Source organism: Eptesicus fuscus, chromosome 17, assembly GCF_027574615.1.
Source record: "Eptesicus fuscus isolate TK198812 chromosome 17, DD_ASM_mEF_20220401, whole genome shotgun sequence".
In the NCBI taxonomy this organism is placed as follows: Eukaryota; Metazoa; Chordata; class Mammalia; order Chiroptera; family Vespertilionidae; genus Eptesicus; species Eptesicus fuscus.
In genome coordinates this window covers 3,184,009-3,209,474 of record NC_072489.1, presented here as the reverse complement: position 1 = coordinate 3,209,474, position 25,466 = coordinate 3,184,009, and the positions used below count along the sequence as shown (strand labels likewise).

At 39.3% G+C, this 25,466-nt stretch overlaps 1 protein-coding gene across 2 annotated transcripts in view; it reads left to right on the top strand.

Moving 5' to 3' along the window:
* The window catches only part of LOC114234292 (anthrax toxin receptor-like), a 92,364-nt gene that overhangs the window by 4,628 nt on the left and 62,270 nt on the right, over positions 1–25,466 (top strand). The window lies entirely within an intron of this gene.

The window sequence follows — 25,466 nt, the reverse complement described above, 5'->3', positions numbered from 1 at the left end:
AGCAGGAGTAAGAGGAGCTTTGATGACAAGTGAGCCTTGGAGCTGAAAAGTGCCCTCAAAGTTCTATCAATTTGGGTCAAATAATTAGGCCATCTGGTCACTGCAGGTGGCCGCCTCGGGAATGGTCTGCTCATGGGTGGGAGAGGGGGTCTCATAGGGAATGACAGCTGAGGGGACATATTGAAAGAGGCATCTGGACTCAGCATGTTGTCCTTCACAGAGTTTCCCCACCTGGGGAACCGACTGCGGTCCTGCGCTCCCCTTTGGAAGTGCCATCCCATGTTTCTCCTTCTCAGGACCCTCACACACTCTCACAGAGTTCCCATGGCATATCTGCAGAGGACAATGAAGCCTGTACACATTAAACAAAATTCCCCTTCATCCCTCCCAGCCCTTGGTAATCTCTAATTTAGTTACTTTCTGTATCTGTGAATATACCTATGTCCATGTGTGTCTGACTCTCACTTATCTATATGTTTTTGAGGTTTTTCCATATTGTAACATCTCAAATTTTCATTTTTGTGGCTGAATAATATTTCATCTTATACCATATTCTCCACATCCGTTCATCTGTTTATGAAAGCTTGGGTCTTTTCCACTTTGAGATGATTATGAATAGTGCTGCTGTGAACACTGGTGTATATTTATCTGTTTGAGTCCCTGCTTTCATGTCCCTTGGGCACATGCCTCAGAATGCAATTGCTGGCTCATATGGTAATTTTGTGTTTAACTATGTTAACTGTGCTATAATGTTTAACGCAGTGGCTGCACCATTTTACATCCCCATAAGCAATGCACAAGGGTTCCAATTCTTCCACATTCTCTCCAATACCTATTATTTTACACATTTGGTTAGTTTTTTTTTGTTTTATTTTTTATACTAGCCATCCAATGGGTGTGAAATGGTATCTCATTATGTTTTTTATTTGCGTTTCCCTAATAACTAGTGATTGCAATCCTCTTTATGCGCTCAATGCCCATTACATAACTTTTTGTCAGAAATGTCTACTCAAGTCTTTTGCCTACTTTTTAATTGATATATATATATATATCCTTATATATTCTGAATATCAGACATATGACTTGCAAATGTTCTCTCTCACTCTTGGGTTATATTTTCATTTTGCTGGTATTATTGTTTTTCTAAAATTTTTTAATTTTGATGAAGTTTATTTTTTTCCTGTTTTATTTTATTATTGCCTATGGTTTTACTGTCATGTCCAAACCATTACCACATCTAATGTCATGAATATTTAACTCTATGTATTCTCTTATTTTTCAAATTTTTTTTATTAAGGTATTATATGTGTACATATCTTACAATTGCACCCCCACCCCACTCCCATATATGCCCTCACCCCCCAGAGTTTTGCATCCATTGGTTATGTTTATATGCATGCATACAAATCATTTGGTTGATCTTTTATCTTTCCCACCTCTCCCTAACCTTCCTGCTGTAATTTGACAGACTGTTTGATGCTTTACTGCCTCTGTATCTATCTTTTTGTTCAAGCTTATAATGTTCTTTATTATCCATAAGTGAGTGAGATCATGTGGTATTTTTCTTTCATTGACTGGCTTATTTCACTCAACATAATGTTCTCCAATTCCATCCAGGTTGCTGCAAATGGTAAGAATTCCTTCTTTTTTATGGCAGCATAATATTCCATTGTGTAGATGTACCATGGTTTTCTGATCCAGTCATCTGCTGATGGGCACCTAGGCTGTTTCCAGATCTTAGCTATTGTAAATTGTGCTGCTATGAACATAGGGGTGCATATATCCTTTCTTATTGGTGTTCCCAGTTTCTTAGGATATATTCCTAGGAGTGGGATTACTGGGTCAAATGGGAGTTCCATTTTCAGTTTTTTGAGGAAACTCGATACTGTTCTCCACAGTGGCTGCACCAGTCTGCATTCCCACCAGCAGTGCACGAGGGTTCCTTTTTCTCCGCATCCTCGCCAACACTTGTCCTTTGTTGATTTGTTGATGATAGCCATTCTGACAAGTGTGAGATGGTACCGCATTGTTGTTTTGATTTGCATCTCTCGGATAATTAGTGACTTTGAGCATGTTTTCATGTGTCTCTTGGCCTTCCTTCTGTCTTCTTTTGAAAAGATTCTATTTAGGTCTGTTGCCCATTTTTTTATTGGATCATTTATCTTCCTTTTATTAAGTTGTATAAGCTGGCTGTAAATGTTAGAGATTAAACCTTTATCAGTGATACCTTTTGCAAATATGTTCTCCCATGCAGTGGGCTTTCTTGTTGTTTTGTTGATAGTTTCTTTTGCTGTAAAAAAGCTTTTCATTTTGATGTAGTCCCATTTGTTTATTTTCTCTTTAGCTTCCATTGCCCTAGGGGCAGTATTGGTGAAGAAGTTCTTTTGGCATATGTCTGAGATTTTGCTGCCTGTGGATTCCTCTAGTATTTTTATGGTTTCTCGTCTTATGTTTAAGTCCTGTATTCATTTTGAGTTTATTTTTGTGTATGATGTAAGTTGATGATCTAGCTTCATTTTTTTGCATGTATCTGTCCAATTTTCCCAGCACCATTTATTGAAGAGACTGTCTTTATTCCATTGTATGTTCATGCCTCCTTTGTCAAATATTAATTGAGCATAGTGATTTGGGTCAATATCTGGATTCTCTATTCTGTTCCATTGATCTATATGTCTGTTCTTGTGCCAGTACCAGGCTGTTTTGAGAATAGTGGCTTTGTAATACAGCTTGAAATCTGGTATTGAGATCCCTCCTATTTTATTCTTCTTTCTCAAGGATTGCTGTGGCTATTCGGGGTTTTTTTTTATTCCAGATGAATTTTTGAAGAGTTCTTTCAAGGTCTGTGAAATATGCCTTTCGTATTTTAATGGGGAGTGTATTGAATCTATAGATTGCTTTGGGTAGTATGGACATTTTAATGATGTTGATTCTACCAATCCATGAACATGGTATGTTCTTCCATCTGTTTGTGTCTTCCTCTATCTCTTTTTTCAGTGTCCTGTAGTTTTCCGTGTACAGGTCTTTTACTTCCTTAGTTAAGTTTATTCCTAGATATCTTAATTTTTTTGGTGCGATGGTAAATGGGATTGCCTTTATAGTCTCTCTGTCTATAAGTTCACTATTGGTGTATAGAAAGTCCATAGATTTCTTGGCGTTAATTTTGTATTCTGCTACATTGCCGAATTCATTTATTAAGTCTAATAGTTTTTTGATGGAGTCTTTCGGATTTTTTATGTACAATATCATGTCGTCTGCAAATAAAGACAGCTTCACTTCTTCTTTTCCAATTTGGATGCCTCTTATTTCTTCTTCTTGTCTAATTGCAATGGCTAATACTTCCAGTACTATGTCAAACAGGAGTGGTGAGAGTGGGCATCCCTGTCTTGTTCCTGTTCTTAGAGGAAATGTTTTTAGATTTTGTTCATTGAGTATGATGTTTGCTGTGGGTTTATCATATATAGCTTTTATTATGTTGAGGTATGATCCTTCTATTCCCACCTTGTTGAGAGTTTTTATCAAGAAAGGGTGTTGGATTTTGTCAAATGCTTTTTCTGCATCAATTGATATGACTATGTGATTTTTATATCTCAATTTGTTTATGTGATGTATCACGTTTACTGATTTGCGGATATTGTACCATCCTTGCATTCCTGGGATAAATACTACTTGGTCATGGTGTATGATCTTTCTGATGTACTGCTGGAGCCGATTTGCTGGAATTTTGTTGAGGATTTTGGCATCAATGTTCATGAGGGATATTGGTCTGTAATTCTCTTTCATTGTGTTGTCTTTATCTGGTTTTGGTATTAGGGTGATGCTGACTTCATAGAAAGAACTTGGAAGTGTTCCTTCCTCTTGAATTTTTTGGAATAGTCTGAGGAGGATAGGTTTTAGTTCTTCCTTGAATGTTTGGTAAAACTCTCCTGTGAAGCCGTCAGGCCCCCGGCTTTTGTTTGCCGGAAGCTTTTTGATGAGTGCTTCAATTTCATCCATAGTTACTGGCCTATTGAGCTGTTTAGATTCTTCCTGATTGATTTTTGGAAGGTTATATTTTTCTAGGAATATGTCCATTTCCTCCAGGTTTTCCAGTTTGTTGGAATAGAGTTGTTCGTAGTATTTTGTAACAATCCTTTGTATCTCAGCGGGGTCTGTTGTTATTTCACCTCTTTCATTTCTGATTTTGTTTATTTGGGTCCTCTCTCTTTGCTTCTTGGTGAGCCTGGCTAGAGGTCTATCAATCTTGTTTATCCTTTCAAAGAACCAGCTCTTGGTTTTGTTGATCTTTTGTATTGTTTCTTTGGTCTCTATGTCATTTATCTCCTCTCTGATCTTTGTTCTTTCCTTCCTTCTGGTTACACTGGGCTTTTCTTGCTGCTCTTTTTCTAGCTCTTTGAGTTGTAGGGTTAGGTAATTTATTACCATTGTTTCTTGTTTTTTGCAATAGGCTTGTAGAGCTATGAACTTCCCTCTCAAGATTGCTTTCGCTGTGTCCCATAGATTTTGGATTGTTCTGTTTTCATTGTAATTTGTTGCCATGATGTTTTTTATTTCTTCCTTGATCTCTCTGGTGACCCAGTCCTTGTTTAATAGCATGCTGTTTAGTCTCCATGTGTTTGATTTCTTTGGATTGTATTTATTGTAGTTGATTTCCAGTTTTATGCCACTGTGATCTGAGAAGATGCTTGATATAATTTCTATCTTCTTGAATTTGAGGAGACTTTGCCTGTGACCCAGCATATGGTCTATCTTTGAAAATGACCCATGTGCACTTGAGAAGAATGTATATTCTGTGGCTTTGGGGTGAAATGTTCTGAAGATGTCAATTAATTCCATCTGGTCTAGTGAGTCATTTACGATTGCTGTTTCTTTGCTGATTTTTTGTTTAGAGGATTTGTCCAGTGGTGATAGTGGGGTATTAAAGTCTCCTACTATGATTGTATTGCTATTAATCTCTCCCTTGATATCCTCCAGGAATTTTTTTTTATTCATTTGGGTGCTCCTATATTGGGTGCGTATATGTTTACCAGAATTATTTCTTCTTGTTGGATTTCTCCCTTTAGTATTATGAAGTTGCCTTCCTTATCTCTTGTTATGGCATTTACTTTGAGGTCTATTTTGTCAGATATAAGTATTGCTACCCCAGCTTTTTTTTCATTTCCATTTGCCTGAAAGATATTTTTCCATCCCTTCACTTTCAATCTGTGTGAGTCTCTTGTTCTGAGGTGGGTCTCTTGTAGACAGCATATATATGTGTCATGTTTTTTTATCCATTCAGCCACTCGATGTCTTTTGATTGGAGCATTTAGTCCGTTTACATTTAAAGTTATTACTGAAAGGTATTTGTTTGTAGTCATATGTATTTTTGTGTCTGTATTCCTTCTTACCTGTTTATTTCTTCTTTTTACAGTATTCCCTTTAGCATTTCTTGCATTGCTGGTTTGGTGGTGATAAACTCCCTGAGACTTTTTTTTGTCTTCGAAGGACCTGATTTCCCCTTCAATTTTGATAGATAGCCTTGCTGGATATAGTATTCTTGGATTCAGTCCTTTGCTTTGCAGCACTTTGTATACCTCCTTCCATTCTCTTCTAGCTTGTTGTGTTTCTGTTGAGTAATCATTTGACAATCTGATGGGTGTTCCTTTGTAGGTAACTCTCTGTCTCTCTCTTGCTGCTTTTAAGATTCTCTCTTTATCATTTATATTTGCCATTGAAATTATGACATGTCTTGGTGTGGGTCTTTTGGGGTTGATCCTGATTGGCACTCTCTGTACTTGCGTAACTTTTATCTTTCCCAAATCCGGGAAGTTTTCTGTCATTATTTCTTCAAATAGATTTTCTAATCCCTGCTGCTCTTCTTGTCCTTCTGGCAGCCCTATTATACACATGTTACTTCGTTTCATGTTGTCCTGAAGCTCCCTTAGGCTTTCCTCCTGCTTTTTAATTTTTTTCTCCAATTGCTGTTCAGATTGAGCTTGTTTCTGTACCTGATCTTCTAACTCACTAATTCGGTCCTCTGCTTCTTTTAGTCTACTGTTGAAACTTTCCATGGTGTTTTTGATTGTAGCTATATCACTTTTCATTTTTTCCTGATTCTTGCATAAGTTGTTGATTTTCTCATCCATCTGATGTATAAATTCCACGACCATTATTCTGAACTCTTTTTTCAGTCATGTTGCAAGCTTCAGTTTCACTAATTTCCTTTCTTGGTGACTCCACATTTTCTTTCCTCTGTTAGTTATTTCGTTTCCCCATTCTGGCTATCACCAGAAAGCTCAAGCTTCCGTTTGCGTGGACCTGGACCGTGTGCTGTGGGGACTTCGCTCCACCCGAGTTTCACTGAAGTGTTCTGACACTAGGACATGTGGCTGCCTTTGGTTGATGGAAACCAGACTTGCCCAGGGTCAGTGTCCCCAGTGTTCCGTGTGGTATCGTGTGCACACTTAGAATCAGGAGCGCTGTCTGCACCACACTGTTGGTATGTGCCAAAAATGAGATCCTTAGCATGTGCCAGGAGTCAGAGTTTCCCTGTGTCTGCACCGAGAATCGAGTGTCAGAGTCTCTGTTGCCTTGTGCAGTTTCTCATTGAGAATCAGGGTCCCTGTGTGTGCATGCACCAACAATTGGGGTCACTGGCTCTTAGTGTGAATGTGCTGTGAGTCAGGGATCCCAGGCAGCTGTGTTCGGCGTGCCAAATTCCCTGAAGTGGAGCTGCGTCCCGTCCCAGTCCCGTGTATGCTCTCTCTACTGAGCCAAACCTGCTAGGTCTTCGCACACTCTCAAATTCCAGAAGGTGAGCTGCCTCCGCGCACTCTCCCAAAGGGGGGCGGAGTCCGTCCTGCGCGACAAATTCCCCAAAGGGGAGCCCCTTTGTGCGCGCTCTAAGATTCCCCGAAGGGGAGATGTGACCCACAAGCCAAATTCCCCCAAATTCCCCGAAGGGGAGACCTCTGTGCGCACTGTCAGATTTCCCCGAAGGGGAGCTGTTTCTGTCCCGCGCGCCAAATTCCCTAAAGGGGAGCGCGTCCCTGCGCAAAGCTCTGCAGCTTGGGCGAGGGGCGGGTCTATCAGTTATTATGGCGCTATCCGCAAGCCTTCGGGGAGGGGGATAGGCTCTTTGACTCACGGAAATCTGCCAGGAAGTCTGGATTCTTGTTGTCTGTTGGTCTGAAGCTGTGATAGCAGTTCTCTGTCCCCAGTGGCTGCAGGGTCCTGGTTTGTGTCTGAAGACTGGATCCTAGTCTCAGGCAGCTCTGTTTCTCAAGATGGCATGGTCTCCGCGTCCGCACCAGCCACCGAGAAGTGTCCACTTTGTACAAGGGGCTCCACCGTCTAGGACTGCCCAGTTAGGCAGCCCCTTGGAAGACCTGCAGAATCTAACTGACCCTAGCTCATACACACACACACACACCACACGTCTACACTCTCCTCTATGGGTTCCTCACTCACAGTCTCTCTCTCCCTACCTCCCTGCAGGTCGCCATCTTTCCACTGAACCCCCATCTTTCCACTAAACCCCTATGTTTTCTTCTAATAGTTGAATAGTTTTAAGTCTAACATTTAGCACTTTCATCCATTTTGAGTGATCTTTGTATACGGTGTAAGGTAAGAGTCCAGCGGCACTCTGTTGCATGTGGACATCAGTTTTCCTAGCACCATTTATTGAAAATACTGTCTTTTCCTACATTGAACAGTCTTGGCACCCTTGTGGGAAATAATTTGAACCTATATGCTGGAATTGATCTCTGAGCTTCCTATAGCATTGCTCTATATGACTGTAATTATGTCAGTACCACACGTTTTTATCATTGTAGCTTTGCAATTAACTTTGACATGTGATAACTTGAGTGTGCCAACTTTGTTCTTATTCAACATTATTTTAGCTATTTGAAATCCCTTGAGATTCCATATGAATTTTTGCATAAATTCATCAATTTCTGCAAAAAATAATGCTGTTGAGATTGTGATGGAGAGTATATTGAATCTCTAGACAGACTTGGCTAGTATTACCAGTTTAACACTAGTATTCTCTTAATCCACAATATATAATGTCTTTTCCATTATTTATGTCCTTTTTTATTTCTTTCAGCGATGTTTTATAGTTGTCACAGTACCGATCTTTACCCTTCTTGGTTTAATTTATTCATAATGTGTTGTTCTGCTTTATGATATTGTAATGGCACTATTTTCTTCATTACTTTTTGGAATATTTAATGCAGTATACAAAAAGGCAAATGACTTTTTTATGCCAATTTTATAACCTGCAACTTAACTAAATTTACATGGTCAAGCAGTATTTTTGAAATAGTTGTTATTTTTTACATGTAAAACCATATCATTCAAGAACAGAGATAATTTTGCATTTTCTTTTTCAATGTTATTATTTCATTTTCTTGCCCACTTTGTCTAGCTAGAACTTCGAATATTATCTATAATAATAAAAGCTTATTCATTGGTCTATATGTCTGTTCTTGTGCCAGTACCAGGCTGTTTTGAGAACAGTGGCTTTGTAATACAGCTTGAAATCTGGTATTGAGATCCCACCTACTTTGTTCTTCTTTCTCAGGATTGCTGTGGCTATTTGGGGTCTTTTTTTATTCCAAATGAATTTTTGGAGAGTTCTTTCTAGGTCTGTGAAATATGCCCTTCGTATTTTAATGGGGAGTGCATTGAATGTATAGATTTCTTTGGGTGGTATGGACATTTTAATGATGTTGATTCTACCAATCCATGAACATGGTATGTTCTTCCATCTGTTTGTGTCTTCCTCTATCTCTTTTTTCAGTGTCCTGTAGTTTTCCGTGTATAGGTCTTTTACCTCCTTAGTTAAGTTTATTCCTAGATATCTTAATTTTTTTGGTGCGATGGTAAATGAGATTGCTTTTTTAGTCTCGCTTTCTGTAAGTTCACTATTGGTTTATAGAAATGCCATAGATTTCTTAGCATTAATTTTGCATCCTGCTACATTGCTGAATTCATTTATTAAGTCTAATAGTTTTTTATGGAGTCTTTAGGGTTTTCTATGTACAGTATCATGTCATCTGCAAATAAGGACAGTTTTACTTCCTCTTTTCCAATTTGGATGCCTTTTATTTCTTTTTCTTGTCTAATCGCAATGGCTAATACTTCCAGTACTATGTCGAACAGGAGTGGTGAGAGTGGGCATCTCTGTCTTGTTCCTCTTCTTAGGGGAAATGGTTTTAATTTTTGCCCATTGAGTATGATGTTGGCTGTGGTTTTATCATATCTGGCTTTTATTATGTTGAGGTATGATCCTTCTATTCCCACCTTGCTGAGAGTTATATTAAGAAAGGGTGTTAGATTTTGTCAAATGCTTTTTCTTCATCAATTGGTATGACTATGTGATTTTTATATCTCAATTTGTTTATGTAATGAATCATGTTTATTGATTTGCGGATATTGTACCATCCTTGCATCCCTGGGATAAATACTACTTGGTCATGGTGTATGATCTTTCTGATGTACTGCTGGATCCGATTTGCCAGAATTTTGTTGAGGATTTTGGCATCTATGTTCATGAGGGATATTGGCCTGTAATTCTCTTTTTGTGTGTTGTCTTTATCTGGTTTTTGGTATTAGGGTGATGCTGGCTTCACAGAATGAACTTGGAAGTGTTCCTTCCTCTTGAATTTTTTGGAATAGTCTGAGGAGGATAGGTTTAATTCTTCTTTGAATGTTTGGTAAAACTCCCCTGTGAAGCCATCTGGCCCCAGGCTTTTGTTTGCTGGAAGCTTTTTGATGACTACTTCAATTTCTTCCATAGTTATTGGCCTACTGGGATGTCTTCCTGATTGAGTTTTGGAAGATTGTAATTTTCTAGGAACAGACATATAGACCAATGGAATATAAAAGAGAACCCAGATATCGACCCAAACTGGTACGCTCAATTAATATTTGACAAAGGAGGTATGGACATACAATGGAGTCAACACAGTGTCTTCAATAAATGTCTTGGTAATATTGGACAAATACAGGCAAAAAAAAAATGAAGCTAGACCACCAATTTACACCATACACAAAAACAAACTCAATATGGATACAGGACTTAAACATAAGATGGGAAACCATAAAAATACTAGAGGAATCCACAGGCAGAGAAATCTCAGACATATGCCAAAGCAGTTTCTTCACAGATACCTCTCCTAGGGCAATGGAAACTAAAGAGAAAATGAACAAATGGGACTACATCAAAATAAAAGCTTTTGCACAGCAAAAGAAACCATCAACAAAATAACAAGAAAGCCCACTGTATGGGAGAACATATTTGCCAATGTTATTACCGATAAGGGTTTACTCTCCAACTTTTACAGGGAACTCATACAACTTATTAAAAGGAAGATAAATGATCCAATAAAAAAAAAATGGGCAACAGACCTAAATAGAAACTTTTCAAAAGAAGACAGAAGGAAGGCCAAGAGACATATGAGAACATGCTCAAAGTCACTAATTATCCAAGAGATCCAAATCAAAATGACAATGCAGTACCATCTCACACCTGTCAGAATGGCTATCATCAACAAATCAGCAAACAACAAGTGCTGGCAAGGATGTGAAGAAAAAGGAATCCTTGTGCACTGCTGGTGGGAATGCAGACTGGTGCAGCCACTGTGGAGAACAGTATCGAGTTTCCTCAAAAAACTAAAAATGGAACTCCCATTTGACCCAGTAATCCCACTTCTAGGAATATATCCCAAGAAACTAGAAACATGAATCAGAAAGTATATATGCACCCCTATGTTCATAGCAGCACAATTCATCATAGCTAAGATTTGGAAACAGCCCAAATGCCCATCAGCAGATGAGTGGATTAGAAAACTATGGTACATCTACACAATGGAATACTACGCTGCTATAAAAAAGAAGGAATTCTTACCATTTGCAGCAGCATGAATGAATCTGGAGAGCATTATGTTAAGTGAAATAAGTCAGGCAATGAAAGAAAAATACCATATGATCTCACTCATTTATGGAAAATAAAGAACATGATAAGCTGATGAACAAAAAGATAGATACAGAGGCAGTAAAGCATTGAACAGACTGTCAAATTAAAGTGGGAAGGCTGGGGAGTGTTGTGGAGAGGGCGAAAGAGATCAACTAAAGGACTTGTATGCATGCATATAAGCACAACCAATGGACACAAGACACTGCGGGAGGGGTTGGAATGAGGGCATGCGACAGTGGGTAGGGGAGGCTGGGGGAAGGTCAATGGGGGAAAAAAGGAGATATATGTACTACTATGTGTAATACTTTAAATGATAAAAATAGTAAAAAAAAGCTAATTAGATGGGACATCCTTACAGATGAACTTCCGGATGAAGCCAGGGCTGTGAAGGAAGCTCAGGTCCCAGGTGTCTGTTGGCAGCCAGAGGGAAGCCCAGGTTCCGAGTGCCAGAGGGAAGCTGATGTTGGCAAGCCAGGGGGAAGGAAGGCCTACTCTTGCACAAATTTCTTGCATCGGGCCTCTAATGTTGAATAAAAGTAATGAAAGTGGACATGTGGGTTTTTCATATATGGACATGAACATATTTTCCATAGAGCTTGCTTCTATTCCTAAGTTGAGTGTTTTTGTAAAGAAACTAGGGGCCCAGTGAACAAATTTTTGCATCTTGAAAGGAACTGTGGGCAGTAAGGCTGCAGTGGGCACAGGGGCGAGTCTCGGCCCATCCTCCCCGCCCCCACATGGCTCCTCCTGTAGTGGTTTCCAATCCCCTTGGCCTTTCCAATTGTGGCTGCTCCCACACGCTGACAGCAAGGAGTGATTGGGTCCAGTGCCAGCAGTGGGTGTGAGCAGGGCCAGCGCTGTCAGCGGGTGCTAGCGCCAGGAGGGACTGCAGCATGTGGGAGCTAAGAATTTTCAGTAACCACCAGAGGCTTACCCCGATGACAGCAACCAGTGCTCTGCCTTGGTCCAGCGCCTCTGCTCACCTGCTCCACCATCCCACCACAGCCGATGCCCTCCATGTTCCATGCTCTGCTGCCTGCTGCTGATGCCTGCCATGTTCTGTGCAAGCTTCCTGGTGGTCAGCACATGTCATAGCAACTGGTAGTTTGGTTGTTCAGTGGTTCCTCCATTCTGTCTATTTGCATATTAGCCTTTTATTATATAGGACTAGAGGCCCGATGCATGAAATTCCTGCAAGGGTAGGCCTTTGTGGCCCCAACTGCTGGGGCCTTTATGGCTCCAGTTGCCTTGCAGCCCCAGCTGCCTTGCAGCCCCAGCTGCTTCACAGCCTTGGCCTCACCCGCACCCACCTTGGCCTGGCGCAGCCCACATCTGCCGCCACACACCCCTGGTTCCCTGGTTCCGTGGAGCCCCCCAATCAATTGTCCTGCAGAGGGTGGTCTGGGCCTCCCTCTTTGGGACAATCATAGAGCCTCCCCTCCATCGATCACCCCCCAGCCAGTGCCTGGGGTTCCTTCTTTGGGGCGATTGATCATGGACCCACCCCCACCCCATCAATCGCCCCACAGAGGGTGGCCTGGGCCTCCCTCTTTGGGGTGATTGAAAAGCCCCCCAATTGATCCCTCTACTGGGCCTCCCTCTGGGGGGCAATCATGGAGTGATGGTGGGCCCCCCAACCAATCGCATCGCACCTGCTTTGGCTGGCCTGGGCCAGTGCGTGTCATAGTGTGGTCGACCAGAAGGTCATTCTGCTATTCGGCCATTCGGCCAATTTGCATATTGTGCTTTTATTATCATAGACTAAAGGAGTGGTGCTTGGGAGGGAGCCTTAGCCTGGCCTGTACCCTCTCCAATCTGGACCCCTTGGGGAATGTCCAACTAAACCGGCAGTCAGACATTCCTCTCGCAATCCAGGACCACTGGCTCCTAACCACTCACCTTCCTGCCTGCCTAATTGCTCCTAACTGCTCTCCCCTGCCAGCCTGATCACCCCTAACTGCTCTCCCCTGCCAGCCTGATCACCCCTAACTACTCTCCCCTGCCGACCTGATTGCCCCTAACTGCCTCTGCCTTGGCCCCCGCCACCATGGCTTTGTCCAGAATGATATCTGGAAGGATGTCCAGAAGATGTCTGGTCTAATTAGCATATCACCCTTTTATTAGTATAGATAGTTGAATTTTTTCAAATGCTTTTCCTACATCAACTGAAATAATCATGCAATATGATTTCCTCAATCTATTAATCCTAGTAGTTACATTCTACTATATAATTATTTTGTTTAATATTTGCATGTTGAATCATTCTGCATTGTAGAAATAAATCTTACTTGGTCATATTTTATAAACTTTTTAGTTTAGTTGAGTTTGCTAGAATTATCATTGAGGATTTTGCATCTATATTCATATGAGATATTGGTCTGCACTTTTATTTTCTTGTAGTATTTTTCTGGCTTTGCTGTCAGGGTAATGCAGGTCTCATGGGATGAGTTTGGAAATGTTCCTTGGCCTTTTCAATTTTTGGAAGAATTTGAGGAAGATTGGTGTTAACAGTTCTGTAAATGTTTGTTAAATTTAACCTGTGAAGTCATCAGTTCCGCGGCTTTAATCTGTTAGGAGATAGATTACTAATTCAATCTCCTTACTAGTCTACTTAGATTTTTTTGTTTCTTCATGATTCAGTTTTGGTAGATTGTGTGTTCCTAGGAATTTGCCCATTTCATCTAGGTCATCAATTTGTTGGCATACAAATGTTCATATTATTCTCTTATAATCCTTTTATATCTGTAAGATCAGTAGTAATGACCCAGTTTGTTTTCAGATTTCAGTAATTTGAGTCTTCTCTCTTTTATTTAAATCAGTCAATATAAAAATTTATCAATTTTGTTGATCTTTTCAAAGTACCAATTTTTTTACTTCATTGATATTTTTTATTCCATATTTTATTTATCCTTGCTATTATCTTTATTATTTCTTTTCTTCTGATTATCTGGGTTAGTTTTCTTTTCTTTTTCCAGGAGCATAGTTGTAGAGTTAGTTTGTTGGTGTGAGATTTTCTTCCTTTTTAATGTATTTGTTTACAGCTATAAATTTTCCTCTTGACTTTGCTTTCACTGCATCCCATATGTTTTGGTATGTTATGTTTTCATTTCTATTTCTCTCCTGACACTTCCTAATTTCTCTGTTATTTCCTCTTTGAGACATTGGTTGATTGAAACATTATTGTTTAATTTCCATATATTTTTGAATTTCCAGATTTACCTTTGCTATTGGTGTCTAGCTTTATTACATTGGGATTGGAAATTATTTCCAATGCTTGGTTGATGTCCATAATATTAAATTTGTTAAGATATATTTTGTGGCCTATCGGGTGATCTATCATAGAGAATATTTCATGTTTACTTGATAAAATTGTGCATTTTGCTGCTGTTGGGTAGGATGTAGATATCTGTTAAGTACCATTGGCTTTGATGATGTTCACCTCCTCTATTCCCTTATTTCTCTCTTTTCCTGTATTTGGTCTGGTTGTTCTAGTTATTGCTGAAAGTGGGTATTGAAGTCTCTAATAGTTATTTTAGAGCTGTCTAAGTTCTGTCAATGTTTGCTTCCTAAATTTCACAGCTCTAATGTTTGTTACAAAGCTATTGACTAGATGTACCAGTTAATAATGCAGATTTTTTTCAATAGATGGAGTTACACATATGTTGATATATGTGTGATTTGATATTTATGCGCTTTTGTTGTATTGACAGCAAGCTTCAAAAGTTCATGTGTCAAATTTTCTGAAGGTGTTAACATCATAGATATTTTTATGCTTAAAAATGTCAAATTTCATGCCAAAAAAGGACCATTTGCGGGAAGTTTTAATTCATTACTTTATTTTGAAGAAAAAGTTATCATATACTTCGAAGCTTATGGTGAACATGCTCCATCTTGAGATACTTGTGAACGCTTGTTTAAACAATTTAAAAGTGATGATTTCTATGTGAAAGACAAAAAACGTCCAGGTCAGCCGAAAAAGTTTGAAGACCAACAATTACAAGCATTATTGGATGAAGATGAGTGTCAAACTCAAAAACAACCTGCAGAAAGATTAAACATTGCTCAGCAAATAATTTCCGATCCTTTACAAGAAATGGGAAAGATTTTAAAGGAAGGAAAATGGGTGCCACATCAACTTAACAAATGGAAAAGCAAAAAGTCACCAGTAAAATGTTGCTTCAACAGCTTGAAAGAAAGTCTTTTTTGCATCAAATTGTGACTGGCAATGAAAAGTAGATTTATTTTGAGAATCTCAAAAGCACAAAATCATGGGTTGATCCAGGTCAACCATCAACATCAACTGCAAGGCCAAATCACTTCAGAAAGAAGACAAAGCTCTGGGTTTGGTGAGATCAGGAAGGTGTGGTGTATTATGAGCTTATAAAAGCAGGTGAAACCATTAATACTGATCGCTACCTACAACAAATAATCAGTTTGAACCACGCTTTGATCGTGAAATGACCGGAATGTACCAGAAGACACGGCAAAGTAATTTTGCTTCATGATGACGCATCATCACACACTTCAAAACCAGTTAAAGACACGTTAAAAGATCTTGCCTGGGAAGTACTAACCCACCCGCCATATTCACCAGACCTTGCTCCTTCAGATTACCACTTGTTCTGATCTTTCTGAGCAGCACTTCAAAGCTTATGAAGAAGTGAAAAATTGGGTCTCTGAATGGTTTGCCTCAAAACAAGAAAAGTTCTATTGGGACGGTATCCACAAATTACCTGACATGGGGGAAATGTGTAGCTGGCAATGACATTACTTTGAATAAAGCACTTTTGATGTTTCTCTTGAAATTATCGTGGTGGTGGTGTTTTTTATTACAAAATCCATCATTATTAATTGGTATGTAATTAATTATATTTGTTTCCTAGTATATTTGTTTTATCTTCTTAGTAAAATCATGCTATTATGATTATACAATGTCCTTCTTTACCTTTAATAACAGATTTTTGTGTAAAGTCTATTTTCTTAATTAAAGTATACTCATTCCAGCTCTCTTTAAATTTGTATGTGTTAAGGTAATCTTTTTTCATTCTTTCACTTTCAACCTACTTGTGTCTTAAAATCTCAAGTGAGACTCATGTAGACATCAAAAGGTTGGACATTTTTTAAAATCCATTGTGCCAATCTAAACATTTTGATGGTTGAGTGTAATCCTTGTACATTTAAAGTAATTATTGACAGGGAGAAATTTACCTCTGACATTTTGCTATTTGTTTTCTGTATAACTTATAGATTTTTCTCCCTCATTTTCTCTATTTCCTCTTATGAGTTTGTGTCTTTTTTTTTGTAATGACGGGTTCTGATTTCCTTCTCATTTGTTTCAAGTTAATATTCTCATTTTGTTCATAGATCATTTTCCTAATTCTATTTATTACTTTCTTTATTAAAATTATTTTTATTGAAATATGTTTGACATTGTTTAAGTTTAAGATGTGTAAAATATTGATTTGACACATTTATATATTATGATTGTTATATCACATAATTACTATTTCTTTTTTTGTTGTGGGATTAATTAAGATCTAGTCTCTTAGCAAATTTGATTACTATAAATAACTAAAGGCCCAGTGCATGAATTTGGGGTGGTGGGAGCTGATCAGGGGTGAGGCCAGCTGTGGGGAGGGGCTGTAGGCAGTGGTCCAGCTGGCCCTACCCCTGAATGAGGGTGGGGGGGATGATCAGGGGCCAGTGGCCTGTGGGAGGAGCCATGGGTGGTTAGCTGGCCAGCCCTACCCCTGATCAGAGTGGGGGGTCAATCAGGAGTGGAACTGGCTGGGGGGAGGAACCACACACTGATCGAGGTGGTAGGGGCCCATCAGGGGTGGGGCTGGGTCGGGGGAGGGGCCTCAGGCAATTGGCCAGCCAGCCATGCTACCTATTGGGGTGGGGAGCAATCAGGGGCAGGGCTGCCCGGGGAGAGGGGCTGTGGGCCAATCAGGTTGGTGGGGCCCATCTGGAGTGAGGCTGGCCAGAGGGAGAGGCTGCAGTAGGTTTGCCAGCCAGCCCCTCCCCCTATTGGGGTGAGGGGGGCAATCGGGAACAGGGCTGGCTGGGGGGACGGGCCATGGGGAGTTGGCCTGCCAGCTCCACCCCCTGATCTGGCCAGTTAGCTGGCTGCAGTGGGCATCTAAGCAACTGGTCATTCCCATCATTACTGAGTTCTGGTCGCTGGATTTATATATATATATATATATATATATATATATATATATATATATATATGTAGACTAGAGGCCCAATACACAAAGATTTGTACAAGAATAGGCCTTCCTTCCCCTGGCTGCTGGCACCGGCTTCCCTCCGGCACCCGGGACCCAGGTGTTTGCTCTGGCCACTCCAGCTGGAGCTGCCTTCTGCCTTCGCTCCGGCCCTGCCACCCTCCTGTAGCTCCCTCCACCCCCCACCCCTCCCTCATAGCAGGCATCCCACCCCTTCCCGGCCACTCCGTGCCTGCATGCATGTGCTGCCCAGAGTCCCCGAGAGGCTGAGGCAGGCGTGGCCTGACCGCCACCATGTTTGTCACGTCAATTTGCATATTCCCTGCTTATTGGCTGTGGGTGCTGCCATCTTTGTCTTGGAGTGGTGATCAATTTGCATATTCCATCTTTATTAGATAGGATATGAGTGAAATCATATGATTCTTAGTTTTTCATGACTGGCATTTCACTTAACATAATACTCTCAAGGCCCATTCATGTTGTCGCAAATGGCAGTATTTCATCCTTTCTTATGGCTCAGTAGTATTCCATTGAGTATATGTCCCACATCTTTTTTATCCAGTCCTCTATCACAGGACACTTTGATTGTCTTCATGTCTTGGCCACCATGAATAATACTGTAATGAACATAACCAATATGATCAAGAAGGAAATCAAAAACTGGCTGAAAACAAATGAAAATGTACACACAACAACCCAAAATCTATGGGACATGGTGAAAGCAGTTCTAAGAGGATAGTTCATAGCACTAGGGCCTATCTCCAAAAACAAGAAAAATTAATAATAAACTACCTAATACTACACCTTAAAGAATTAGAAAGAGAACAACAAGAAAATCTAAGAGTAAGTAGAAAGAAGGAAATAATAAAGATCAGAGTAGAGAGGTGAACCAAGATGGCAGCGTAGGTAAATGCCTGTCCTTGCTGCATACCACAACCACATCAAAATTACAACTAAAGTACAGAACAACCATCATTCAGAACCATCTGAAATCTGGCTGAATGGAAGTCCTACAACTAGAGAAGTAAATAAAAAGGCACATTGAAACTGGTAGGAGGGTTGAAGGTGCAGAATGGGCTTGTCCAACACCCACTTGTGGCATTTTTTTAACCAAGAAGGCTATCTCCAAGGCCTTCCTTGAGAAGCAGGGAGTCCCAGCCCCTCACTGTGCCCCCCAACCAGGGTCCCAGACCTGGGAGGAGAAGTACCCATAACTTCATGCTATAAAAACCCACAGGGATTGTGGCTGAAGAATATAGAGGCTGCTTGAATCTCAGGTATTTCTCTTAAAGGATCTGCACACAAACTTACATAGTCTTGCTTCCTCTGAGCTCCAGCATTGGGTGGCAGCATTGGGAAAATTCAGGGACATATAGAGAGGAGCTGGACTGTCTGGTATCAGGGTAGGAAGTCGGGGGTGGCTATCTTATGGGGTGCTCACAGGGGTCATTGTTCCTGTATTGACACCCATCTCAGAGCTGACTGGCAATCATATCTGAGGTTCCATCAGCATGACTCACACTGCTTGCCTGGTGATTCCCTGAGACCCTGCACCATCCAATTTGCAGACCCACACAAGCTGTTTGCAGAGGCTTTTCCATATGTATGGCCTATGCTGGCTCAGAATTCAAACTTTGCTAAAATCTCTTAAACAAGTAACAGCTGGAATCAGCGTGCCACAAACCTATCAATAAAAGGCCCAAAACCAGGCAATAACAGCAGTATGCCTTGTGTCACAGTTGGGCCTTGCAGGGCACTTCCTAGTCCAATACAAGTAGCAGTCATCTGTATTGATCACTCTGTAGCACCTGCTGGATGGTCCCTGGCAGTGGCTGACTTTGAACCTCTCGGGAGGCCCCAAAGCCAGAGCACCAGGTGGACAGCTTCAGACCATAACAGATTACAACTTTACACATCCACAAGTGACACACTTAAGGGTCAGACCCAATGAGCACCAAAGCCCCACTGAAGCAACTTCTGCTCAATAGGTGTGTCTCCTGCACAGCCGCTCATCTATTGTAGACACAGCTGGTCCTCACAGCCAGTTAGCCTGGAGGTCAATTCCTCCCAGTGACACAACAGCAATCAAGGCTTAACTACAACAATGTGCACAAAGCTCACACAGGGGTGCACCTAGAGTGCCCAGCTCAGGTGACTGGGGAAACGGAGCCACTGGGTCCTACAGGACACCTGATACAAAAGGCCACTCTACCAACTCCAAGAGACATAACAGTTCTATCATAGAAACAGACACAGGGAAGCAGTCAAAATGCAGAGTCAAAGAAACATGTCACAAATTAAAGAAATGGAGGCAAGCAAACTAATAGATACCGAGTTCAAAACTAGTTATAAGATTACTCAAGGATCTTCATGAGAGCTTCAAGGGACTTAGTCAGGCCTTCAGGGATATTATTGAGAATGTCAGAGACATGGAAAATAACCAGTCAGAAATTTAAAATACATTAACTGAAATAAAGAATAACTTATAGGCATTTGACAGTAGAGTAGAGAATTCTGACAATCAAATCAATGATTTGAAATACAAGGAAGCAAAAATCACCCAATCAGAAGAGCAAAAAGAAAAAGGAATCCAAAATAAGGAAGAGAGTGTAAGAAGCCTCTGGGACAATTTCAAGGGTACCAACATCTGCATTATGGTGGTGCCAGAAGTTAAAGAGAGCGAGCAAGATATTGAAAATCTGCTTGAAGAAATAATGACAGAAAACTTCACCTACCTGGTGAAAGAAATAAACTTACAAGGAAGCACAGAGAGTCCAAAATAAGAGGAACCCAAAAAGGCCCACACAAAGACATATTATAATTAAAATGCCAAGGGTTAAAGACAAAGAGAGAATCTTAAAAGCAGCAAGAGAAAAGCAGTTAGTTATCTACAAGGGAGTGCCCATACAACTGTCAGCTGATTTCTCAACATAAACTTTTCAGGCCAGAAGGGAGTAGCAAGAAATATTCAAAGTGATGAATAGCAAGAACCAAGAACCAGCAAAGCTATCATTTAGAATTGAAGGTCAGATAAAGAGCTTCACAGATAAGAAAAAGCTAAAGGAGTTCATCACCACCAAACCAGTATTAAATGAAATGTTGAAGGGTATTCTTTAAGAAGAGGAAGAAGTGAAAGAAAGGAGAAAAAGATTTAAAAAAATATATGAACAATAAAACGGCAATAAATACATATCTATCAACAATTGAATCTGGCACACTTGTTTTGATCAATAATTTTTTAAGGATTGTTGCTGAAAAAGAAAGTAATTGAATCTATAGATTATAAGGTTTAGAAGTATAGAATTTTTTGTATACTTACTAATATACCAAATGCTAATTATAAAAGTGATTTAGTGTGTGCCTCCATTCTAGGTAAGACTATAACTAAAATAAACTCTTGCTATTTATTTTTTTAAAATAAAGATCAAAGCAGAAATAAATCATAGAGATTTAAAAAACAACAGAAAAGATCAATGAAAGCAAGATCTGGTAGTTTGTAAAGATAAACAACATTGCCTTAGCTGGTTTGGCTCAGTGGATAGAGGGGTCTGGGTTTGATTCTGGTCAAGAGCACGTGCCCAGGTTGTGGGCTTAATCCCCAGTAGGGAGCATGCAAGAGACAGCCAATAAATGATTCTCATCATTGATGTTTCTCTCTCTCCCTCTCCCTCTCCCTTCCTCTCTGAAATCAATAAAAATATATTTAAATATATATATTTATATACATTGATATATTTATATACATTGATGAATTCTCAAAAAGAGAACCTAAAATATTCCCATTTACCATTGCGACACAAACATTAAGCCACATTCATCAAGAAACAAAGAGAAAGAATCCGAATAAGTAAAATCAGAAATGAAAGAGGTGAAGTAACAACTGACACCACAGAAAAACAAAGGATTTATAAGCAAATACTAAGAACAGCTATATGCCAGCAAGCTAGACAACAACAAACTGAAAAAATTCCTAGAAAAATACAATCTTCCAAAACTCAATCAGGAAGAATCAGAAAACCTGAATAGGCCAATAACAACTGATAAAATTTAAGCAGTAATCAAAAACACAGCAAACAAAAACACTGGTCTGGATGGCTTCCCAGGGGAATTTTATCAAACAGTCAAAGAACTAACACCTAAACACTTCAAACTATTAAAAAAAAAAAAGACAAGAAAAAGGAAAACTTCCAAGCTCTTTTTCTGAAGCCAGCATTATCTTAACTCCAAAACCAGATAAAGACACTATAAGCAAATGAATTACAGGCCAATATCCCTAATGAACATATGTGATGAAATCCTCAACAAAATGTTAGCAAATTGGATCCAGCAATATATTAAAAAGATCATACACTATGACCAAGTGGGATTTGTTCTAGGGATGCAAGGTTGGTACAGTATTTGCAAATCAATAAACATGGTACATCACATAAACAAACTGAAAGATAAAAATCACATGATCAAATCAATAGATGCAGAAAAAGCATTCGACAAAATCCAACACTCATTTTTGATAAAAACTCTCAGAAAAGGGAGAGTAGAGGAACACACCTCAACATAATAAAGGCCATATATGACAAACCTACAGCCAACATGATACTCAATGGGAAAAAATAAAACCATTTCCCATAAGAATACGAACAAGACAAGGATTTCCTTTCACCACTCTTATTCAACATGGTACTGGAAGTCTAAGCCACAGCAATCTAGAAAAGAAGAAAACAGAAAAGGCATCCAAATTAAAAAGGAGGAAGTAAAACTGTCATTATTCACATATCACATGATATTGCACACAGACAACACTAAAGATGCCACCAAAAAGCTACTATATTTAATAAATGAATTTGGCAATATAACAGGATACAAAATTAACTCACAGAAATTGATGGCATTTTTATATATTAATAATGAATTCTCAAAAAGAGAACCTAAAATATTCCCATTTACCATTGCGACACAAACATTAAGATACTTAGGAATAAACTTAACCCTGTGGACCAAAAGACTTGTACTCAGAAAACTATGGGACATTGAAAAATGAGATAGAGGAAGATATAAAAATGTAGAATAATATACAGTGTTCATGGATTGGTAGAATTAACATCATTAAAAAGTCCATACTACCCAAAGAAACCTGTAGATACAATGCAATCCCTATTAAAATACCAATGGCATATTTCATAGATCTAGAACAAATATTCCAAAATGTATCTGGAACAAAAGAGACCCTCAATAGCCGCAATAAATCTTAAAAAAGAATAAAAAAGTTGGAGGGATCTCAATAACAGGTATCAAGTTATACTACAAAGCCATTGTAATCAAAACAATGGGAAATGGCACAAAAATAGGTGTATAGACCAATGGAACAGATCAGAGAACCCAGAAATTAACCCAAGCCTATGATCAATTAATATTTGTCATAGGAGGCAATAGCATACAATGGAATAAAGACAGTCTCTTCAGTAAATGGTGTTGGGAAAATTGGAAGATTCATGCAAAAAAGTGAAACTAGACCACCAACTTATACCATAAACAAGAGTAAACTCAAAATGGATAAAAGACTTAAATGTAAGTCCTGAAATCATAAAAAATCCTAGAAGAAACCATAAGCAGCCAAATCTCAGACATCTCAAATAGCAATATGTTTGCTGACACATCTCCTAGGGCAAGGGAAACAAAAGAGAAAATAAGCAAATGTGATTACATCAAAATAAAGCTTCTTCACTGCAAAAAGAAATCATCAACAAAATTAAAAGGAAGCCCACTGCATGGGAGAACATATTTGCCCATTATGTATCTGATAAGGAGTTAATTTCAAAAATGTATAAGGAACTCATACAACTTAACCACAGGAAGACAAACAATCCAATTAAAAAATGGGAAAAGACCTAAGTAGACAGTTTTCCCAAGTGGATATACAGATGACTAAGAGGCATATGAAAAATGTTCAGTCACTGATCATCAGAGAGATCCAAATTAAAATGACTATGAAGTATCATCTCACACCTGTCAGAATGGCTACCATCAACAAATGACAAGTGCTGGTGAGAATGTGAAGAAAAGAAAACTGCCATTTGACCCAGTGATCCCACTTCTAGGAATATATTCTAAGAATCCTGAAACACCAATCAGAAAGAATATATACACCCCTATGTTTATAACAGCACAAATTTACAATAGCTAAGATCTGGAAACAGCCCAAGTGCCCATCAGTAGATGAATGGATAAAGAAAGTTGTGGTACATTTACACCAGGGAATGCTATGCAGCAGCAAAATAGGAGTTCTTTCCCTTTGAGACAGCATGGAAGGACCTGGAGAGCATTATGCTAAGTGAAATAAATCAGTCAGAGAAAGACAAATATCATATGATCTCACTCACATGTGGAGTCAAATAAACTGATGAACAAAACAACCAGAGACATAGAAGCAGGGAACAGGCTGTCAAATTTCAGAGGAAAGGCTGTGGTGGGAAGAGATCAAACAAAGAACTTGTATGCATATATGCATAACCCATGGACATAGACAATAGTGCAGTGAAGGCCTGGGGCAGGGGGTGCAGGCTAGAAGGAGTCATTAGGAGGTAGTGGGGGAGCTAATGGGATTTATAACACTTTCAACAATAAAGATTTTTTTTTTAAATAGCATGTCACTAACTCACAGATACAGAGAACAAATTGATGGTTGCCAGATGGGACGGGGGTTGGGGAAATAGTTAAGCAAGGGGGAAGGATTAAGTTTTACCAATTGTCAATTATAAAAACAGTCATGGGGATTTAAAGTATGGGATAGGGAATATAGTCTATAATATTATAATAACTATGTATGGTGTCAGATGGGTACTACACTGATCTGAATGATCACTTCCAAGGATACATAAATGTCTAGTTATTTTGTTGTATATCTGAAACTAATATAATATTGTATGTCAACAGTAGTTGAAATAGAAAACAATTTATTTGAAAATGACAGCATGACAGTAGAATAAAAATAGACACATAGATCAATGGAACAGAATAGAGAGTCCAGAAATAAAATGATGCCCTTATGGTCAATTAATATGTAACAAAGGAGGCAAAGAACATTCAATGGAGTAAAGAATGTCTATTCAATTAGTGGTATTGAGAAAATTGGACAGATACATGCAAAAAATAACTAGACCCCCTTCTTACACCATTTATAAACATAAACTCAAAATGGATGAAAGACTTAAAAAGTAAATCTCAAAACCATAAAACTCCTAGGGAAAAAAAAATATAGGCAGTAAAACTCTGACATTTTCTTAACAATATTTTTTCTGAATATCTCCTTGGGCAAAGGAAACAAGAAAAATAAATTGGACTACATCCAAAAGTAAATTGGATTGCATACCAAAATAAATCATCAACAACAACAACAAAAGACAACCTACCCATTGGGAGAATAGGTTTCCAAATATACATATGATAAGGGGTTAATATCCAACATTTATAAAGTATTCATACAACTCAACACCAAAAAATCAAATTAAAGAGTGGGCAGAGGCCCTAGCCAATTTGGCTCAGTGGATAGAGCATCAGTCTGCAGACCAAAGAAAGACTCCCAGATTCGATTCCGGTCAAGCGCATAACCTTGGTTGCAGGCTCCTCCCCAGCCTGGGCCCTGGTCTGGGCTTGTGCAGGAGGAACTAATCGATGTGTTTCTCTCACATTGATGTTTCTCTCTGTCTTTCCTTCTCTCTCCCACTCTCCCTAAAAATCAATGGGAAAATGTCCTTGGATATGAATAAATAAATAAATAAATAATTTAGTAATATTGGGCAACAGTTAGAACAGCAAGAATTACGACAAATGGTCTGGTGGAAGAAAAAAGCATTTCAGTTCTAATAATTCCCTATTGAAACACATTTTCCCCCCTAAAATCACCCTCATTTTTATTCGAGCGCCAAATTAAGACCTATTTATTTACTGCATTGAGTCTAGATACAATTTGGCCTGATTGTTTGCATGAACACAAGAAGAATAACAGTTGATCACATAGACTTTTAAAAATGCATGCTTTGCTGGAATCTCATGATTGAGCTTTAATTAGACCCACAGGGTGAAGATGCCCAGCCACCTAGCTGCCATCAGGCTTTCCTGTAATACTGTAGACTTGGGCGAATTCCTCAAGTTGAGGTCCCCAATGATGTCTTGGGGCCCCTTCTTTGCCATCTCTCAGGAAAGCAGCCTTCGTTCCTTACCTAGAGAGACTGCCATGAGCCACGTGACCAGGCAAGGTACCAGGCTTTCTCCAAGGG